The sequence below is a fragment of the Schistocerca serialis genome, chromosome 7 (assembly GCF_023864345.2).
Source record: "Schistocerca serialis cubense isolate TAMUIC-IGC-003099 chromosome 7, iqSchSeri2.2, whole genome shotgun sequence".
NCBI classification, from domain to species: domain Eukaryota; kingdom Metazoa; phylum Arthropoda; class Insecta; order Orthoptera; family Acrididae; genus Schistocerca; species Schistocerca serialis.
Genome location: NC_064644.1, coordinates 53,485,343 through 53,504,624, shown reverse-complemented (window position 1 = coordinate 53,504,624; position 19,282 = coordinate 53,485,343). Strand labels below are relative to the sequence as shown.

Here is a 19,282-nt window from a genome sequence, read left to right as displayed (position 1 = left end):
TAGTTAAATATTATTCTTATAAAATATTAGAGGATTGATCCCACTACTGCACACACTTCCATTTCCTTTAGTCTGAATGACGTGCGAAATTTACTCCCCAATTGCGCCCTTACTTGAAATACGAAATCAGAACATCTGTGAAAGTCCAGAAATGTCCTCAACTAATACTGTTAGACACTGCACTACAGTGCAGTATGACAGGCAGTGGAAGATTTATTTCACTTTTATTTTAATCTTCTTAATGTGTATATGTTTTACCATACGCATTTCGCGTTATTTGTAAGATATCGTGGTAGTTTAAAAAGAAACATATTTACAGTTTAGGTTCGTTTCTAGATCTCGTCCCCTCTCGCTTCGGCGGCGGGTACCCGTGCGATTTAAGGCGCCTTGGCAGGGTTCCACGGTTTGAGCGGCTCTCCCCGTCAGATGTTTGAGTTCTCTCTCGGGTATGTGTATGTTTGTTGTCCTTAGAGTAAGTTAGTTTAAGTAGGATTAAGTAGTGTGTAAGCCCAGGGACCGATCACTTCAGCAGTTTGGTCCCATAGTCCTTACCACAAATTTCCAATTTCCTCTCTCTCTCTCTTTCTCTCTCTCTCGTTCTCTCCCTCCTCCATTCCATCTCTGTGGCCCTGCCTCTATCTGAAACCACTCTCCATATTAATCTCCTAACGGCCTATTCATCCCACTAACGTGTGTAAATGAGTACATATGAATATAAGTAAAACGATGTAGAACACATGTGGGAAGCCGCCGATAAAGAGGTCGTTTCTAGAAATGCTGAAAACGAGTAACATTATATTCGAAAAACACAAAGGCATACGTGTAGCGACGAAGCGTAAATAGAAATCGTGATGCAGTAGTTTGCATTGTTTTTTTCGTCACGAAAATGTTTAGTGCTACTCGCCAAAGTAAAATTAGCTTACCAAAATCACTACCATTCCATGGAGTATTTGTAAACAATCAAAACGTTCAGATGGTAGCCGAAATTAGCCAAAAACGCTATAAGTGAAAATAACACTCCTAAATGTTTTGTAGAGATCGGAATCTAGAGATCTAGATTTAGAAACAAACCAAATTTTAAATATATAGCATTCCAGACCACTGAAGATATTTCGTATGAATGAAAGGATGTGGCCATGGTAAAATGAATTCGCATTTATCCACTCCATGACCATACTAATGAAGACTTTTGTTTCATGTCTAACAGAAGAAATGTTCCAAATTTACTTCCCTGGTTTGTCACTGGATAACGTAGAGAAAGTCAGATATAATTTCATCGATACGACATTTCGATGTCTTCAGATGGTAGTAGTTGCTTTTGTCACTGCTGCAAGACGCCATTGACGGCCATCATAAGTGGTGTCTTGCAGCAGTAACAACAGCAACTACCACCACCTGAAGATATCGAACAGTTGTAGTGATGAAACAGCGTGGAGCTTGTAGTATGTTAGCCAGCGGCCGGCCTGGATCGTGGATTCGCAACAAATCCGTCGAGAAATATCGAAAAATCACAAGAACTATGTTACCCCGAAAGAATGACACGACGAATAAACTCGAAAGATGCTCCGAGCAGATACTGGGACTCACACATTCTGCCGAACCTCAGTTATTGCGATGTAATCTAAGACAAAAAGAGTAGTGAAAATCTCTACACGATTAGAACTGACTATGAATATTTCTGTGTTTTACATGTGCAACATCCATCTATTTGCTCATGTCAGTGCTCCGTTTGTCCCAGTCAGAATGGCTACGGCCAGACAAGCTACGTAGCTATCACAAATTGTTTTGTTGTTGTGGTCTTCAGTCCAGAGACTGGTTTGATGCAGCTCTCCATGCTACTCTATCCTGTGCAAGCTTCTTCATCTCCCAGTACCTACTGCAACCTACATCCTTGTGAATCTGCTTAGTGTAATCATATCTTGGTCTCCCTTTACGATTTTTACCCTCCATGCTGCCCTCCAATACTAAATTGGTGATCCCTTGATGCCTCAGAATATACCCTACCAACCGATCCCTGCTTCGAGTCAAGTTGTGCCACCAACTCCTCTTCTCCCCAATTCTATTCAACACCTTCTCATTAGTTATGTGATCTACCTATCTAATCTTCAGGATGGATTCCTCTGTAGCACGACATTTCGAAAGCTTCTATACTCTTCTTGTACATACTATTTATCGTTCATGTTTCACTTCCATATATGGCAACACTCAATACAAATACTTTCAGAAACGACTTCCTGACCCTTAAATCTATACTCGATGTTATTTCTCTTCTTCAGAAACGATTTCCTTGCCATTGCCAGTCTACATTATATATATATATATATATATATATATATATATACGAGGGCGGTTCAGAAAGTAACCTCCGATTGGTCACAGTGCGGATTGTGGGGGGAGTAGGAACGCCATCTGTGCGTTCACGCACTCAACAGGTCAGTCGGCATCAAGCCGTGGTCGAGTGAACGTCGTACCTGCGCTAGTTTAGTTTTTGTGGCAGTTTGAAATGTGTGCTGCAATAGAAAACCCCGCCAAATGTGAAGTGCGTGCTGTCATAAGGTTTTTTACAGCCAAAGGATATTCTGCAGCAGCTATTCATCGTGAGCTTTGTGCCGTGTACGGACCAAGAGTTATGAGTGAAGGAGTTGTCCGTGAATGGGTACGTTTATTTAAAAGTGGACGAGAAAACGTTCATGATGAAGAGAGGAGTGGTAGACCATCATTGGTGACTGACGAACTCGTTCAGACAGTTGATGCAAAAGTTCGTGAAAATCGACGTTTCTCAATGTCGGAGTTGTCTACTGGTTTTCCACAGATTTCTAAGACTCTCTTGTACGTATAGTGACAGCAAGATTGGGTAACCGTAAGTTCTGTGCACGATGGGTGCCCAAAATTCTTACCGACCACCACAAAACTCAAAGAATGGCCTCTGCATTAGACTTTCTGTCACGTTATGAGGACAAAGGAGAACCATTGTTAAATAGAATCGTGACCGGTGACGAAACCTGGATTAAGTACGTGAACCCTGAGACAAAAGAACAATCAAAGATGTGGGCACATTCAAATTCGCCTACCAAACCAAGAAAAGCCTCGCAAGATTTTTCTGCCAGAAAACTGATGGCAACGGTGTTTTGGGATGCCAAAGGGGTGTTGTTGGTTGAATTCATGGAACGTGGTACGACCATTAATCAAGACATGTACTGTGAAACAATAAAAAAGTTACGACGGGCTATACAGAACAAACGCCGTGGTATGCTGACTTCCGGTATCGTTTTTTTGCACGATAACGCCCGTCCTCACTCTGCTCGCAGAACAACGGCCCTTCTTGAGTCCTTCAAGTGGGACGTTATCAACCATCCACCTTACAGCCCAGACCTGGCGCCAAGTGATTATCACCTCTTCATGCATTTGAAGAAATGGCTCGGGTCACAGCGGTTTGATGACGACGAAGAGCTCAAAGATGCGGTCACAGGCTGGCTCCAGGCACAAGCGGGTGATTTTTATGCAGAAGGAATTTCAAAGCTTGTGAAGAGATACGATAAGTGCCTCAATCGCTATGGAGACTATGTAGAAAAATAGTGCAAAGATGTAGTTGTAAGATGTATATATTAAAATATTTTTATTTAACTTGGTGTATTTTTTTAAATCAACCGGAGGTTACTTTCTGAATGGCCCTCGTATATATATACACTCCTGGAAATTGAAATAAGAACACCATGAATTCATTGTCCCAGGAAGGGGAAACTTTATTGACACATTCCTGGGGTCAGATACATCACATGATCACACTGACAGAACCACAGGCACATAGACACAGGCAACAGATCATGCACCATGTCGGCACTAGTACAGTGTATATCCACCTTTCGCAGCAATGCAGGCTGCTATTCTCCCATGGAGACGATCGTAGAGATGCTGGATGTACTCCTGTGGAACGGCTTGCCATGCCATTTCCACCTGGCGCCTCAGTTGGACCAGCGTTCCTGCTGGACGTGCAGACCGCGTGAGACGACGCTTCATCCAGTCCCAAACATGCTCAATGGGGGACAGATCCGGAGATCTTGCTGGCCAGGGTAGTTGACTTACACCTTCTAGAGCACGTTGGGTGGCACGGGATACATGCGGACGTGCATTGTCCTGTTGGAACAGCAAGTTCCCTTGCCGGTCTAGGAATGGTAGAACGATGGGTTCGATGACGGTTTGGATGTACCGTGCACTATTCAGTGTCCCCTCGACGATCACCAGTGGTGTACGGCCAGTGTAGGAGATCGCTCCCCACACCATGATGCCGGGTGTTGGCCCTGTGTGCCTCGGTCGTATGCAGTCCTGATTGTGGTGCTCACCTGCACGGCGCCAAACACACATACGACCATCATTGGCACCAAGGCAGAAGCGACTCTCATCGCTGAAGACGACACGTCTCCATTCGTCCCTCCATTCACGCCTGTCGCGACACCACTGGAGGCGGGCTGCACGATGTTGGAGCGTGAGCGGAAGACGGCCTAACGGTGTGCGGGACCGTAGCCCAGCTTCATGGAGACGGTTGCGAGTGGTCCTCGCCGATTCCCCAGGAGCAACAGTGTCCCTAATTTGCTGGGAAGTGGCGGTGCGGTCCCCTACAGCACTGCGTAGGATCCTACGGTCTTGGCGTGCATCCGTACGTCGCTGCGGTCCGGTCCCAGGTCGACGGGCACGTGCACCTTCCGCCGACCACTGGCGACAACATCGATGTACTGTGGAGACCTCACGCCCCACGTGTTGAGCAATTCGGCGGTACGTCCACCCGGCCTCCCGCATGCCCACTATACGCCCTCGCTGAAAGTCCGTCAACTGCACATACGGTTCACGTCCACGCTGTCGCGGCATGCTACCAGTGTTAAAGACTGCGATGGAGCTCCGTATGCCACGGCAAACTGGCTGACACTGACGGCGGCGGTGCACAAATGCTGCGCAGCTAGCGCCATTCGACGGCCAACACCGCGGTTCCTGGTGTGTCCGCTGTGCCGTGCGTGTGATCATTGCTTGTACAGCCCTCTCGCAGTGTCCGGAGCAAGTATGGTGGGTCTGACACACCGGTGTCAATGTGTTCTTTTTTCCATTTCCAGGAGTGTATATAGAATGTAGACCGCAAAACTCACAACCTTTCCTCAAAAGCTGACATATATGGTCATTTATCTCTCCCAGACACTGAAGCGAATTTTCCCTTCTTTCCCCCATTAGGCATCTTTCTCGTTTTCGTTATCAGTCACTCCCTTTATTCATTACTTGTCTGCCATCGGTTACCTCACATCTGCTACTGCCACGGTCCACTGTCTATAATTATTCTCCATTATTCTTCTGTTCACAAGCAAATATAATGGGTTGCGATTTTAAGATGGAGCTATTAGTGTTTCCACGGTCTACGTACATGTAGGTTTCGTAACAGATGTAAGTTTTCGTATGAGTGTCATGTGTCATGATGAATGTAACACAAAATTTCAAAAATACTTGAGTAGACGTAATAGTGGTCCCTGTCGTCTTAATATTTCCTCAGTGCATAAATAAGCTAAAACGCAGCTGACACTTGCGCCCAGCGTCGCCGGCACCTGTGTGCGTATGAAGGCCAGCCTTAATCCGAAGCAGTGCGGGATCACCGCACGGTTAGGGGCACCTTGTCACAGTTCGCGCGGCTCCCCGCGTCGGACGTTCGAGTCCTCCTTCGGGCATGGGTGTGTGTGTTGTACTTAGCGTAAGTAGAGTGTAAGCTTAGGGACGGATGAGCTCAACAGATTGGTCCCATAGTGCTTACCACAAATTTCCAATTTTTCCTTGTTCCGAGCTCGGATGATGAAGATCCATCGAATGAACTGACAATGTGATTGGAAGTCCCCTTATGGCCCACCGTCGCTTCCGGGATGAACATCAGGACGTGTGGGACCCTTCCGACGAAGGGCAGTGTCACACCGTGACGTACAGGGCGTGTACGTAAGGGACTGTGATACGTACGTGGAGTCAGTGGACAAATGACTGACGTGTGGGTAGAGAACCACGTACTACATCAACTAGAATGAGATTAGGATTACCATCCTGCCGACAAGTAATTGTTGGGTAAATGCATTGGCTGTGAAGCTGAGAGACGACCAAAGGCAAAGATGCACTTCCGCGATAAAAAAAGTTTTCTAATCGCAAAGATAGTTCTTAATTTGAGGTAAACATGTCTGAAAATTTACGTCTCAAACACAGTACTGTATGGAAGTGAATCATTAAATGTAAGAAAACCTGAAAAGAAGCGAATCTAAGCGTTTCGGATGTGGTATTATCCTGGCTAGTGGCATGTCCGTGTCTTCGTACGGAGATTTTCTGATGTCATTGTTCCCTGTCTTCAACCTCTTTCTTCATCCTGCTTTATCTCCTTCCAACTTTCGCATCATCCAGATCTTGAGTTTTCCTTCTTCCTCTCCTATAGTTATTTGCTCTTCCCTTCGATGGCGTCGTGTATGAGTCCCTCGTGTCTAAGTACGTGTCCTATGCAGTTGGCCTTCCTCCGAAGAATTCTATTCAGAACAGTTTTCTTCACTCCTGCTCTTCTCAGTTCTTCGTCGTTTGCCACCCGATCTGTCCACTTCATCTTCTCCATTCTTCTCCAACACCACATTTCAAAACTTTCCAGGTGTTTTTCCTCCAATTTTCTCGGCGTCTCTGCTCCGTACAGTGCAATGCTTCAGATGCAGCACTTCACCAGTTTCTTCCTTAATTCCAGGCTCAACTTGTTCGTCTGCAAAATCCTTTTCTTACTGAGTGCGGCTTTGGCCATGGTGTTCCTGGCTTGAATTTAATTTGTGCAGTGGGCATCCATTGTCAGCAAGCTTCCCAAGGACTTGAACGGAATCGCATTTTCCAGTTCTCGATTGTCGGCATTCTTTGAAGGGTTCTCTCATTTTGATATCCGCGTCACTTTTGACTTTTGCTCCTTGATGTTTATTAACGTGCCATATTTTCTCCCTGTTTCTACCAACCAGTTTATCATTTGCTGCAGTTGTCTTTGATTTTTGACGATATCTATCAGGTCGTCTGCATTCTCTATAATGCTCATAAGTCGTCCTCCTATTCTGAAGTAATCTCATTCTTTGAAGGCTTTCCTAGCCAACCATTCTCCATACAGGTTGAAGAGAATCGATGATAGACAATATCCTTGTTTAACTCCTTCCTTTCGGAGCTCTGTTTGTTTCTCTGTAGCTCAGACGTACTTTTACTTTTTGTTCGAGATACAATATGAGGATTTGTCTCCGGTCAGTGCAGTTGATTTCTATCTCCTTAAGAATGTTCATCAATTTTGTCCAGTTCACTCTGTCGAAGGCCTTTTACCAGGCCATAACACAGGCACAAACTTCTTCTTTAACAGCCAAAACTATCTCGAAAAAATTATCACCATGCCGATGGCGTGTCTGCTTCCTTTCCCTTTGCAAACTCTTTCCTCTCCTATTATATCTCTAATTTTGTGTTCCTGCCGTCTGTTGAGTATCTTACAATGGTCTTCGCCACATGTAGGATCAGGCTAATTGTTCTCAAATAAATAGTTTTTCGGCTTCTTGTTTCTTCTCAAGAGCAACCATTCTGACGTCCAAAACGTCCTTAGGCCATTCTTCAGTTTCGTTGATTTTGTTAATGAGTTGCGTCAGCGCTTTCAGACTTCCGCTTCCGATTTGTTTTAGCGTTCCTCTCCGTCACGTCCTTAATCGCGTACTATGCCACCGTTGTCAGAATCCTATGGCTCTTTCTCTCTTCGTCCATAGCCTCCTCTGTCCCTGTTTCGATGTTCCTTATCGTAGGTTTCTTTTAAGTATTCTTCCCATATCTGCAGTGCTTCCTCTAGTTCAGTAACCTTTTATGCACTAGAGTCTTCTGTTCCGAAGGTCCTAACACCTTTGTTCTCGTTCCCTTCCACCTCCTTCATTTTATGGTACATGAGGTCGTACCTTCCTCTTGTTTGTAGTCCCTCAATTTTGTCACACAGTTCTTCTGTGTACTTTTTCTTCTTTTTGCCTGTGTATCTCTTGAGTGTGTTGTTAAGTCTTTCGTATCCTTCTTCATTAATATATTTACACATCCTCTTTTCCGCCATCTTCTCTAGCATTTCATTGGTGATCCAGGGTTTTATCGCTCTCTTTGCTTCCCTCCCAGCTTCTCCTTTCAAAGTATTCAACAAAAACAGTTTAACATTTCGCCACTGTACTTCGGGATTACATTTTCACCTCTCACTTGGCAAAATTTTACCTTGGAGCATTCTCCTACTGCCTCATTGCTGTCTTAGTTTTTCCATGTCCCACCTATACTTTCTGCTCCCACGCCACCGGATCTTCTTCAGCCGTGCACTGATGTCTGCAACCAAGACGTTGTGATCCGAGTCGACTCGGCAACGTCATAGTCTTGGCTTCATTCACGCTGCCCCTGTATACCGCTAATTGGACTGACAACATAAAAAAAGAACAAGTGCTCCGCATAATCGCCGAGGAGAGAAATATGAGAACACTGACTGGTACAGGGCAGTAGGCGATGCATTAAGACACCAGAGAATGGCTGCCACAGTACAAGTTGTAGCCATACAGGAAACAAAATGTTGTGGAATATATCGAGGAAATGGTCAAGAACGTTGGATGTAAGTGACACTCCGAAATCGTAGCAGCGCGCATTAAAACAATCAGAAGACTAATAAAATAAACTGTGAGGACACAAACTGTGTCGTGCCTGAGCCACTTAATTTCCTGCAAAAGTCAATGTTCTGGGTTGTAAGCCTGGCCTGGCATATAGCTAAAACGTGCCAGGAAGTTTCAAACGAGCCGTCAACCAACGAAGAGAAATCTATTTAGGTGCACCAGGATATACCTAAATGGAAACGTGTGCAAGGCTTTGAGCCTTCCCCCTCCAGATTGCCGGTCCACATACCTCAGTCGACAAAGTGGGTTATTTATCATCACTCAGAAAACTAACAAAAATCATTGCATTTGTCAAAAGCGAGTTCAACGTGAGGTAGGCAGTCATCCAGTGGGCGCGATTGCGGTTTCCAAATAAAGACATAACAGTGAAAAAAAATGGCTCTGAGCACTATGGGACTTAACATCTGTGGTCATCAGTCCCCTAGAACTTAGAACTACTTAAACCTAACCTAAGGACATCAGACACATCCATGTCCGAGGCAGGATTCGAACCTGCGACCGTAGCAGTCGTGCGGTTCCCGACTGAGCGCCTAGAACCGCTAGACCACCGCGGCCGGCAAAGTGACAAAAGGTACATCAACTCGTGACAAACTCGCGGTGACAGAAATAACTGGAAGGTTTGTGACGGATTTATAAAAAGTGATCATAACATCATTTGCTTCACAATTACAAACGCAGATAGTGGCTTAGACGCTGTCATCCAACCATAGCGCTTATACTCTTACAATCTACGAATAAGGAACTTTTAAATTCGGGACTGAAGAATGCAACTGTCTATAATATTATTAGGAATGAGGAACTGTGGCATAAGCTGAATTCGCTGACAGCGAAAATATCATCTTATGAACTGAATGACTAAATGGCTGAGAGAGAGCCGAGAAAAGCACATACATCATGATTACAAGACACGCCATGGCAGAACATCCACCTGCAACAATGTTCTGGAATCAGTCAGGACATTAGCTTCAGGGAGGACCAGGAAAAATTTCCTGAGACCCTCACAGCCATCTCCCCATCTTGACACCTTCGGTGGCTCAGCAGAGTTGCGCCTGTGAATCCTGAGTTGCACATCAGCGCCTTGGGGGTTAACAGTCCAGATAAATGAGAAATACAGCACGGTTCTGATACTAAGTACAGTAGTGTAGTGTAATGAAGCGCTGTGTAATGTAATGTTACATACTCCTGGAAATGGAAAAAAGAACGCATTGACACCGGTGTGTCAGACCCACCATACTTGCTCCGGACACTGCGAGAGGGCTGTACAAGCAATGATCACACGCACGGCACAGCGGACACACCAGGAACCGCGGTGTTGGCCGTCGAATGGCGCTAGCTATGCAGCATTTGTGCACCGCCGCCGTCAGTGTCAGCCAGTTTGCCGTGGCATACGGAGCTCCATCGCAGTCTTTAACACTGGTAGCATGCCGCGACAGCGTGGACGTGAACCGTATGTGCAGTTGACGGACTTTGAGCGAGGGCGTATAGTGGGCATGCGGGAGGCCGGGTGGACGTACCGCCGAATTGCTCAATACGTGGGGCGTGAGGTCTCCACAGTACATCGATGTTGTCGCCAGTGGTCGGCGGAAGGTGCACGTGCCCGTCGACCTGGGACCGGACCGCAGCGACGCACGGATGCACGCCAAGACCGTAGGATCCTACGCAGTGCCGTAGGGGACCGCACCGCCACTTCCCAGCAAATTAGGGACACTGTTGCTCCTGGGGTATCGGCGAGGACCATTCGCAACCGTCTCCATGAAGCTGGGCTACGGTCCCGCACACCGTTAGGCCGTCTTCCGCTCACGCCCCAACATCGTGCAGCCCGCCTCCAGTGGTGTCGCGACAGGCGTGAATGGAGGGACAAATGGAGACGTGTCGTCTTCAGGGATGAGAGTCGCTTCTGCCTTGGTGCCAATGATGGTCGTATGTGTGTTTGGCGCCGTGCAGGTGAGCGCCACAATCAGGACTGCATACGACCGATGCACACAGGGCCAACACCCGGCATCATGGTGTGGGGAGCGATCTCCTACACTGGCCGTACACCACTGGTGATCGTCGAGGGGACACTGAATAGTGCACGGTACATCCACACCGTCATCGAACCCATCGTTCTACCATTCCTAGACCGGCAAGGGAACTTGCTGTTCCAACAGGACAATGCACGTCCGCATGTATCCCGTGCCACCCAACGTGCTCTAGAAGGTGTAAGTCAACTACCCTGGCCAGCAAGATCTCCGGATCTGTCCCCCATTGAGCATGTTTGGGACTGGATGAAGCGTCGTCTCACGCGGTCTGCACGTCCAGCACGAACGCTCGTCCAACTGAGGCGCCAGGTGGAAATGGCATGGCAAGCCGTTCCACAGGACTACATCCAGCATCTCTACGATCGTCTCCATGGGAGAATAGCAGCCTGCATTGCTGCGAAAGGTGGATATACACTATACTAGTGCCGACATTGTGCATGCTCTGTTGCCTGTGTCTATGTGCCTGTGGTTCTGTCAGTGTGATCATGTGATGTATCTGACCCCAGGAATGTGTCAATAAAGTTTCCCCTTCCTGGGACAATGAATTCACGGTGTTCTCATTTCAATTTCCAGGAGTGTATAACAGTGTATGGTTCAAATGGCTCTGAGCACTATGGGACTTAACTTCTGACGTCATCAGTCCCCTAGAACTTAGAACTACTTAAACCTAACTAACCTGAGGACATCAAACACATTCATGCCCGAGGCAGGATTCGAACCTGCGACCGTAGCGGCCGCGCGGTTCCAGACTGTAGCGCCTAGCACCGCTCGGCCACTCCGGCCGGCTATAGCAGTGTATTCCAGTATTATAAATTACAAAATATCTGATCACCAACGCTCAACAGTGAAATAGACCAGAAGAGTGTGCCTCCTGGGTTCTGGATGAACAGATATCTGTGTTCCAAGTGTCTAAATGGTAGTATGTGGATATTTTTAGTTATTAGTATTTTTTTTCCTTTTTATGTAGATATTCTATGAAGACTTTCGCATCTTCTGGTCTCTCTCTACAATCCCCACCCCTCACCCCCGCCCGCCACACTTCTCTCCAATATTAAATTGGTGATCCCTTGGTATCTCTGGATGTGTCCTATCAACTGATCCCTCCTTTTAGTGAATGTGTGCCACAAATTTCTACTCTCCCCAATTCCATTCAGTACTTGCCAATGAGTTACATGATCTAATTTCCAGCATCATTCTGTCGCACATCATTTTGAAAGCTTCTATTCTCTTTTCACCTAAACTGTTTATCGTCCATGTTTCAATTCAATGCGTGGCTACACTACAGAAAAATGACTTCCGAAAAGGCTTCCTAACACTTAAACCTATATTTGATGTTAACAAATGTCTCTTTTTCAGAAATGCTTTTCTTGCATTGCCAATCTACGTTTTGTATTGTATCGTGTCTACTTCGGCTGGCATCAGTTATTTTGTTGTCGAAATAACAAAACTTATCTGCTACTTTAAGAGTCTCGTTTCCTAATCCCTTTCCCTGAGCCTCGCCTGATTTAATTCGACACATTCCATTATCCTTGTTATGCTTTTGCTGATGTTAATGTTATATCCTCCTTTCAAGACAATGTCCGTTCCGGTCAACTGCTTTTCAAAGTCAGCAGAATTGCAATGTTATCGGAAAACCTCAACGATTTTATTTATTCTGCCTGAATATTAATTCCAAATCCAAATATTTCATTTGTTTTCTTTACTGTTCGTTCGTTGTAGGTATTTAATAACGTTTGGGTTGGGCTACAACCCTACCTCACTCCCTTTTCAACGACTGCCTTCCTGTCACACCCCTTCACTTTTATAACTGCCGTCTGGTTTTTGTACATTAGTAACCCATTTCAAATCATGTTAAGGTATTAAGTTCTTCATTCATGCCGAGTGAAGTGAAAAATTCGGTCTTTTCTTTTATATAGATAATAGGCTAGAAGAAAATAGCAAACAAACAAAATAAATAAAATTTCTCGAGCGCAAGTCAAGGAATCCACTGTCAGTGACTGATATGAGAACGAATAGCGAGTACTGCGAAGTGTTGATCTCTTTCAAATGTGGTTCAAACCCGGATATGAAGTGAGCTGCTTTAACAGGGAAGTTGCGAGTCAAATTATTCGTAGTCGAAGTCTGAGGTCACTGTGGGCGAAGAAGAGCTCATATCGTCCGTAATCACGACAATGCTATCGGCACCATATTGTTGTTATTATGGCGTGTAACCGTATGCTTCACAGGCATATGCGACATGGTGTTCTGTAGCCATTGCAGAGCGGCACTCTTCTGAGACAAATACATGGAGCTAGTGGTGGAACAGACGGAACCCGTCTTGATGATATTTCGGAGAGAATTTCTGAATTCGGTATTTGCTTATAACCGAGCGAAACCTCCCAAAAATCTTGATCCAAACTGAAACATTTGAGCTTAAGTTAATTTATTTCTGGTACTATATGCCCCTGGAAAAAAAAAACCGTTGGAAGACCAAAGCATTCCTGAGTATCCATTGAAGTATGTAAGTCAGTATAGTTTACGACTTTCTCGACGTGTGCAGTGTAACAAGTCTCGTATGGCGTTGGTACCATTCACATGCTGCTTTATAAGGCGTGGTCCATCTAGTAATCGGCAAAACTGCCCCATAGTTTCTATGTTGCTTGTTAACAGCGCTTTCATTTTGCTCACAATTTTTCCATTGCGAATTGATTTTAGAAATATTCAGCAACGAGACTCATGGTCAGTTTTGATTAGACAAGCCAAAGTCTTTGAGTTACCTCTCGGTGACGACACAAGCGTTTGTGCATCTTGAGCACACTTCCACTCACGTTAACCAAAGAGGGGCGCGCAAGAGTCGAACAGAAGACGCAGTTGTAGAGATTCGAATATGCACGCATTCCCCACATTCCTGTTTCTGTTCTGGAGTCGGCGCTAGGCGTTTTGGAAATCTTTAATGTTGGAGGTTTTGGACGATATTTTTTCAGTTACATTGACATAGTGGTTAACAGACGACATGCACGTCATTTCAGTCGTGGCATAGAAATATTCTTATATTTATTTTACAATCATTCCTCGTACAGAACTTGTCGTGAACTGTAGCGTAAAGTAGTATCCATGAGCGTTGGTTCACAAAAGCTCGTCGCATGCCTCTCGTCTTTCGTTAACTGGAAACTGATTTAAGAGCTCGACTACTGCCTGTTCAGTTCACTGCATTACGTATTCAATGTTATTCAACCTCTCAGAGATAATGAACGGTTTATCGTCTTTCTAGAAGCAGTAGATGATGATCATGTTATTTCGTGGCATTACTTGAACTTCGATTCATGCTACGTGTATTGAGAAGCAATGTAGTTTTCGTGATCAGTCTTCGCAGTTCTGGGAAAAATATATCAGCTATATTCAACACTCCTGTTCTTTTGCTCAGCCTGCGTTATTCATTTGTTACTGACCATAAAATAACTAAATCGTGGAATGCCGCTCTCTTGTGTAATCTTCTTGCTACAGTGTTAATCAAGATATGTCAGTGTGCGAATAGTCAAATCATTCAGTCGCACGTGTCTATTTCAGGACATTAATTGTAAATATCCTACAATGTATATGTGTGATTTACAGAGGCAGAAAGGTAAATTGTTGGACGACGTTATGGAATACAGATGACTGTAAAACACTATGAACTGCGTTTCTTTCTATAATTGTCATTTGTCTCTAGGAATATACACTGGTGTTCAAAATTAAAGCAACAAACCGTTATTTCTCCGTCCTGTGTCTAATTTACGATATAATCACACAAACTATCAACAGATTTCTGTACGATCGTGTTCTGCACGGAAGATGGCGTTCCGGTCAACGGACAACAACACCATTGATGACGTCAGAGCACCTAACAAAAGTGTAGAGTTTGCCGGGTAGTCAAACATTTCGCAATCACTGTGTGCACAGCCATAGACGGTGCAGCATGACTCATAGAAGACGGCTACAGGACTCTCTGTAGTGGAGGGCCATAGCAAGAATGGAAACATGACAGTCACAAACAGATGTTCCCCGATGGCTTAACGTGAATCGTTCTGTTGTTTTCTCGGATGTGCAGACAGTTTATAGAGACGACGTGTGACATTTTACAAAGACCATGTGTGACAGAAACTTCCTGGCAGATTAAAACTGTGTGCCCGGCCGAGACTCGAACTCGAGACCTTTGCCTTTCGCGGGCAAGTGCTCTACCAACTGAGCTACCGAAGCACGACTCACCCCCGGTACTCACAGCTTTACTTCTGCCAGTACCTCGTCTCCTACCTTCCAAACTTTACAGAAGCTCTCCTGCGAATCTGCAGAACTAGCACTCCTGAAAGAAAGGATATTGCGGAGACATGGCTTAGCCACAGCCTGGGGGAGGTTTCCAGAATGAGATTTTCACTCTGCAGCGGAGTGTGCGCTGATATGAAACTTCCTGGCAGATTAAAACTGTGTGCCCGACCGAGACTCGAACTCGGGACCTTTGCCTTTCGCGGGCAAGTGATCTACCACCTGAGCTACCGAAGCACGACTCACGCCCGGTACTCACAGCTTTACTTCTGCCAGTACCTCGTCTCCTACCTTATAAACTTTACAGAAGCTCTCCTGCGAACCTGCAGAACTAGCACTCCTGAAAGAAAGGATATTGCGGAGACATGGCTTAGCCACAGCCTGGGGGAGGTTTCCAGAATGAGATTTTCACTCTGCAGCGGAGTGTGCGCTGATATGAAACTTCCTGGCGGATTAAAACTGAGAGCACTTGCCCGCGAAAGGCAAAGGTCCCGAGTTCGAGTCTCGGTCGGGCACACAGTTTTAATCTGCCAGGAAGTTTCATATCAGCGCACACTCCGCTGCAGAGTGAAAATCTCATTCTGGAAACCATGTGTGACAGTTTATTGAGACCACGTGTGTCATCAGAAAGAGAGGACCGGTATTGGACAGTAAGGTCACGACACCACCGCCCTAGTACTGTACGCTGAGTGGCATCTGACCTGGCAGCATCCATTGAACGTGTTGTATGAAGGCAGACGGCGTACAGAAGGCTTCGGCAGAGATGCCTTTATTGTCGGAGACCTGCTGTATGTGTACCTCTGACGCTTCAAAGAAGGGAACGTCCAGAGTGGAGCCGTCCACATGTGACCTGGGCAGTCGAACGGTGGGCCAATGTTCTTTTCACAGATGAGTACCGTTTTAATCTGGAGAATTATTCACTACCTATCCGTATCTGAAGGGGACATGGACACGATCTCGGAAGGAAGCCGATATCGAGGGGGGTCCCTAATGGTGTGAGCAGTGGTTATGTTGACCACTCCAAAACCATTTCATGAAATAGTACGATGGCGTTGTAACGCCGGAAATGCATATCCTCCTATTTCCATCTATTGTACTATTATTTGTTTTCCTTATTTTTGCTACCTGAATATATGATATTTCTGTGTCTTTACATATTGTAATTGTTTTACTATTTGTATATATATATTTATGCATTTATGTCGATGTATAATTGGTTTGTTGTGTAAAGATTATTTGTATTTTACGCTGGGTCTTGCCTAGGGAAAACTGCTATCGAACGATTACATCGATGGGTCGTGTGAAGAATCAAAGTGTGTAGGATCTTTGGTAGTGTTAACTCTGCCGCGTGGAGCGCGGGCAGAGAGGGGGTCTGGCTGGAGTAGCGAGTGGAGCAAGTGTGTTGTGTGTAGCTCCCGCGAGTTGCCGCGCTTTCGGGGTTTGGCAGCATGTAATTGCGCTCGACTTGCGATAATAGTTTCTGACATGGTGTCACGGACGGGAAGCATTAGCTGGCGCGCATCAAGAGCCCGTTACGTCTGGTGACCGTGTTGAGAAGAAGGCGCGCCAACATCCAGCTTCTGCAACAGCGACGGCCGACAATGAGTGACTGTCGCCACCTCCTCGATCGACGGCTTCAAACCTTCAATCAACCAACAAGGAAGACTGGAAGCACGTAAAGTTTTAGAACTGTATGGCAGACCTCAGCTTTTCAAATTGTTCCATTTGCCTCGTAAAATTACAGCAACTTAGCATGAACCTTTGTTGCTCATTGTCCCAATTGCATTACCAAGCAGGGTCCCTTCCTTTTCCGAAATCAACCCGAGTGTCGTTGAAATTCAGATGCCAGCATTAAAGTACAATCGTTCCATTTCACTGCTTTAATTTCAAAGTTCAGTTTAAGTATTCATAGCTGGCTACAATATTTAGATTACGGAAGCACAAATTAAGAGTGCGAGTTTTGTTACCATATTTTAGCTTACCTGTGACTGCAGCTCAGCTTGGTACGTACTAAATGTTACTATTGTTAATTGTTCAGAATCATTTAATTCAAGTTCAAAGCTAAATCTCTTATTTCTAAATTGCGTAGATTCAAGTAGCTTTTGAAATGATTGTTGAGGTAGTCCAAGACTAACCGTATTTTACTGAATTTCGATGTGCTTAAGAAAGAAAGCTTCTTATTAATTTCAGTCACTAAATTAACTTTCAGTTTTCCGGTTTTATTAATTCTTTTGCTAAATTAAGTCAGAGTGCAGAGAAAGTTATTACTTCAGACAATCTTTCAGTTTTCACATTACACGTGTCAACCTTCAGTTGCCACGCTTCTAGTGCTAATTATATGTGTAAATACCTTTCTTTTTCAGTTACTATAATAATTGTCCTTAGGACTGGCGACCGTAATTTCCCCCAAATCTCAAATATCTAATTACCGCTAGTTAATTGTTAACGTAACGGCCGCACATTTACTTTCTTCATTAACTTTACCCCTTTTCAAAATTAATTTCTACCAGTTCATTTGAATTTTTCCATTCATTTAGATGTAACCCTTTCCTCCCTCTTTACCGACAGATTAACTTCGGTGACGATTGCTTTTTCCCAAATTTCCATTAGGTACACGCGGTTTAATTTTTCACTGTCATTAAGGTCGATAAGTGAGGGGGAGGTTACAGAGTCGGCAAGGTTTAACTGCTGTCAGGTATCGTGACGAGATTTTGGGACCTCATATGGAGTTGTTCCGATGTGCTGTGGACCCAGACTTCGTATTAAACGACGCTAATGCTAGACCTCATAGAGCACGGGTAATTGATGTTTTCTTGGAAGCAGAAGAATTTGCACGCATGGTGTAGCCTATTCGCTCTCCCGATTTGAATCCCATAGAGCATGTCTGGCATGTCCTCGGGACACGAGTTTCATCACGTCAGCACCCACCAACCACTCTTCAAGACTTGCGAGCAGCTCTCCAGGAAGCATGGGCGCTATAGCCTCAACATGAGACTGATGACGTCATTCACAGCAGACTCCGACGTCGTCAGGCCTGTATTGCTGTCAGAGGTGGCCACACTACGTACTGAGCACATTAATCAGTCGTCGCAATGTATGTGTAAATCGGTTAAGCTACAGTTGTTTACGTTGTGTATTCTTTTGAATTTTTTCTATTTCACTCTCACCTGTTTGTGGCGCAATAAACGCACCCTTGCAAAATTTTCGATTGTTGCTTTAATTTTGGACACCAGTGTACGATCGCGAGACTTCCCCATTTCCAATAGTTTAGGCAGACTGTGCTTATGAAATAGGCGGTCATTTTATTAGTTTTATGAAATATTTGAATAATTATTTACGGATATAGATTGAATAATTACCTATACGACGTATCATCCTTATGGCACTGTTTCTGGCTGTGCGCCAAACGTATACAGACTGGATCAATTTTCGGATGAGTTGATGAGTTCTTACCCAATATTTGATGCTGAAATACAGAGCTATGCTTATTTATCTGCCAGTGCGCATCTTTAAGTAGTGTTGTGTTTTCAGTTTGGTTACTTTTTCGTAAATATCCAAATGACACAGGGATCGTGATTAAGAGATCAGGCCTTTTCTTAGTACTCATGATAATAGAATATTTCACATCACAGAACAAACACTTAATAAGGGGTTTACTGCTACGATATCTGTTGAGCCGGCTGGTGTGTCCGAGCGGTTCTAGGCGCTTCAGTCTAGAACCGCGCGATCGCTACGGTCGCAGTTTCTAATCAGGCCACGGGCATGGATGTGTGTGATGTCCTTAGGTTAGTTAGGTTTAAGTAGTTCTAAGTTCTAGGGGACTGATGGCCTCAGATGTTATGTCCCATAGTGCTCAGCACCGTTTGAACCATTTTGATATCTGTTGATGATGTGTTTACGAGCTGGCGCATCCACTTCCATACCATTGGGTGACAAGTGTCTGAATGATTTAATTTCTGAATCGATGCTTTCTGGGGATACAAGATTGTAACACTGGAGAACTGAGATAAGTGTGCACCGGCCAGTGCCGTCTGCTGAGAGCTAGACTGGTAGCGTGCGTGCCGTTCCGGGATCTTCCTTTATCCAACAATCGCGAACCCTGACACTGAACACATACACCCGACTGCCGTCGCTGGCGTTTCGAGTGCTGACAGAGGCCAACTTGTTCTTACTCTACAGCGACAGCCACATACTTGTGAGACTCAGTCAGCCTACGTTACCGAGCTCCTTAGCTGACTAATGTCTGACTTATCCGCCTGCAGGGTCTTTGAAGGCAACATGCAGTCTACATTA

General features: G+C 45.1%; 1 protein-coding gene across 2 annotated transcripts in view; it reads right to left on the bottom strand.

Moving 5' to 3' along the window:
- LOC126412363 (carbonic anhydrase-related protein 10-like) overlaps positions 1-19,282 on the bottom strand; it is a 407,758-nt gene that overhangs the window by 147,164 nt on the left and 241,312 nt on the right. The window lies entirely within an intron of this gene.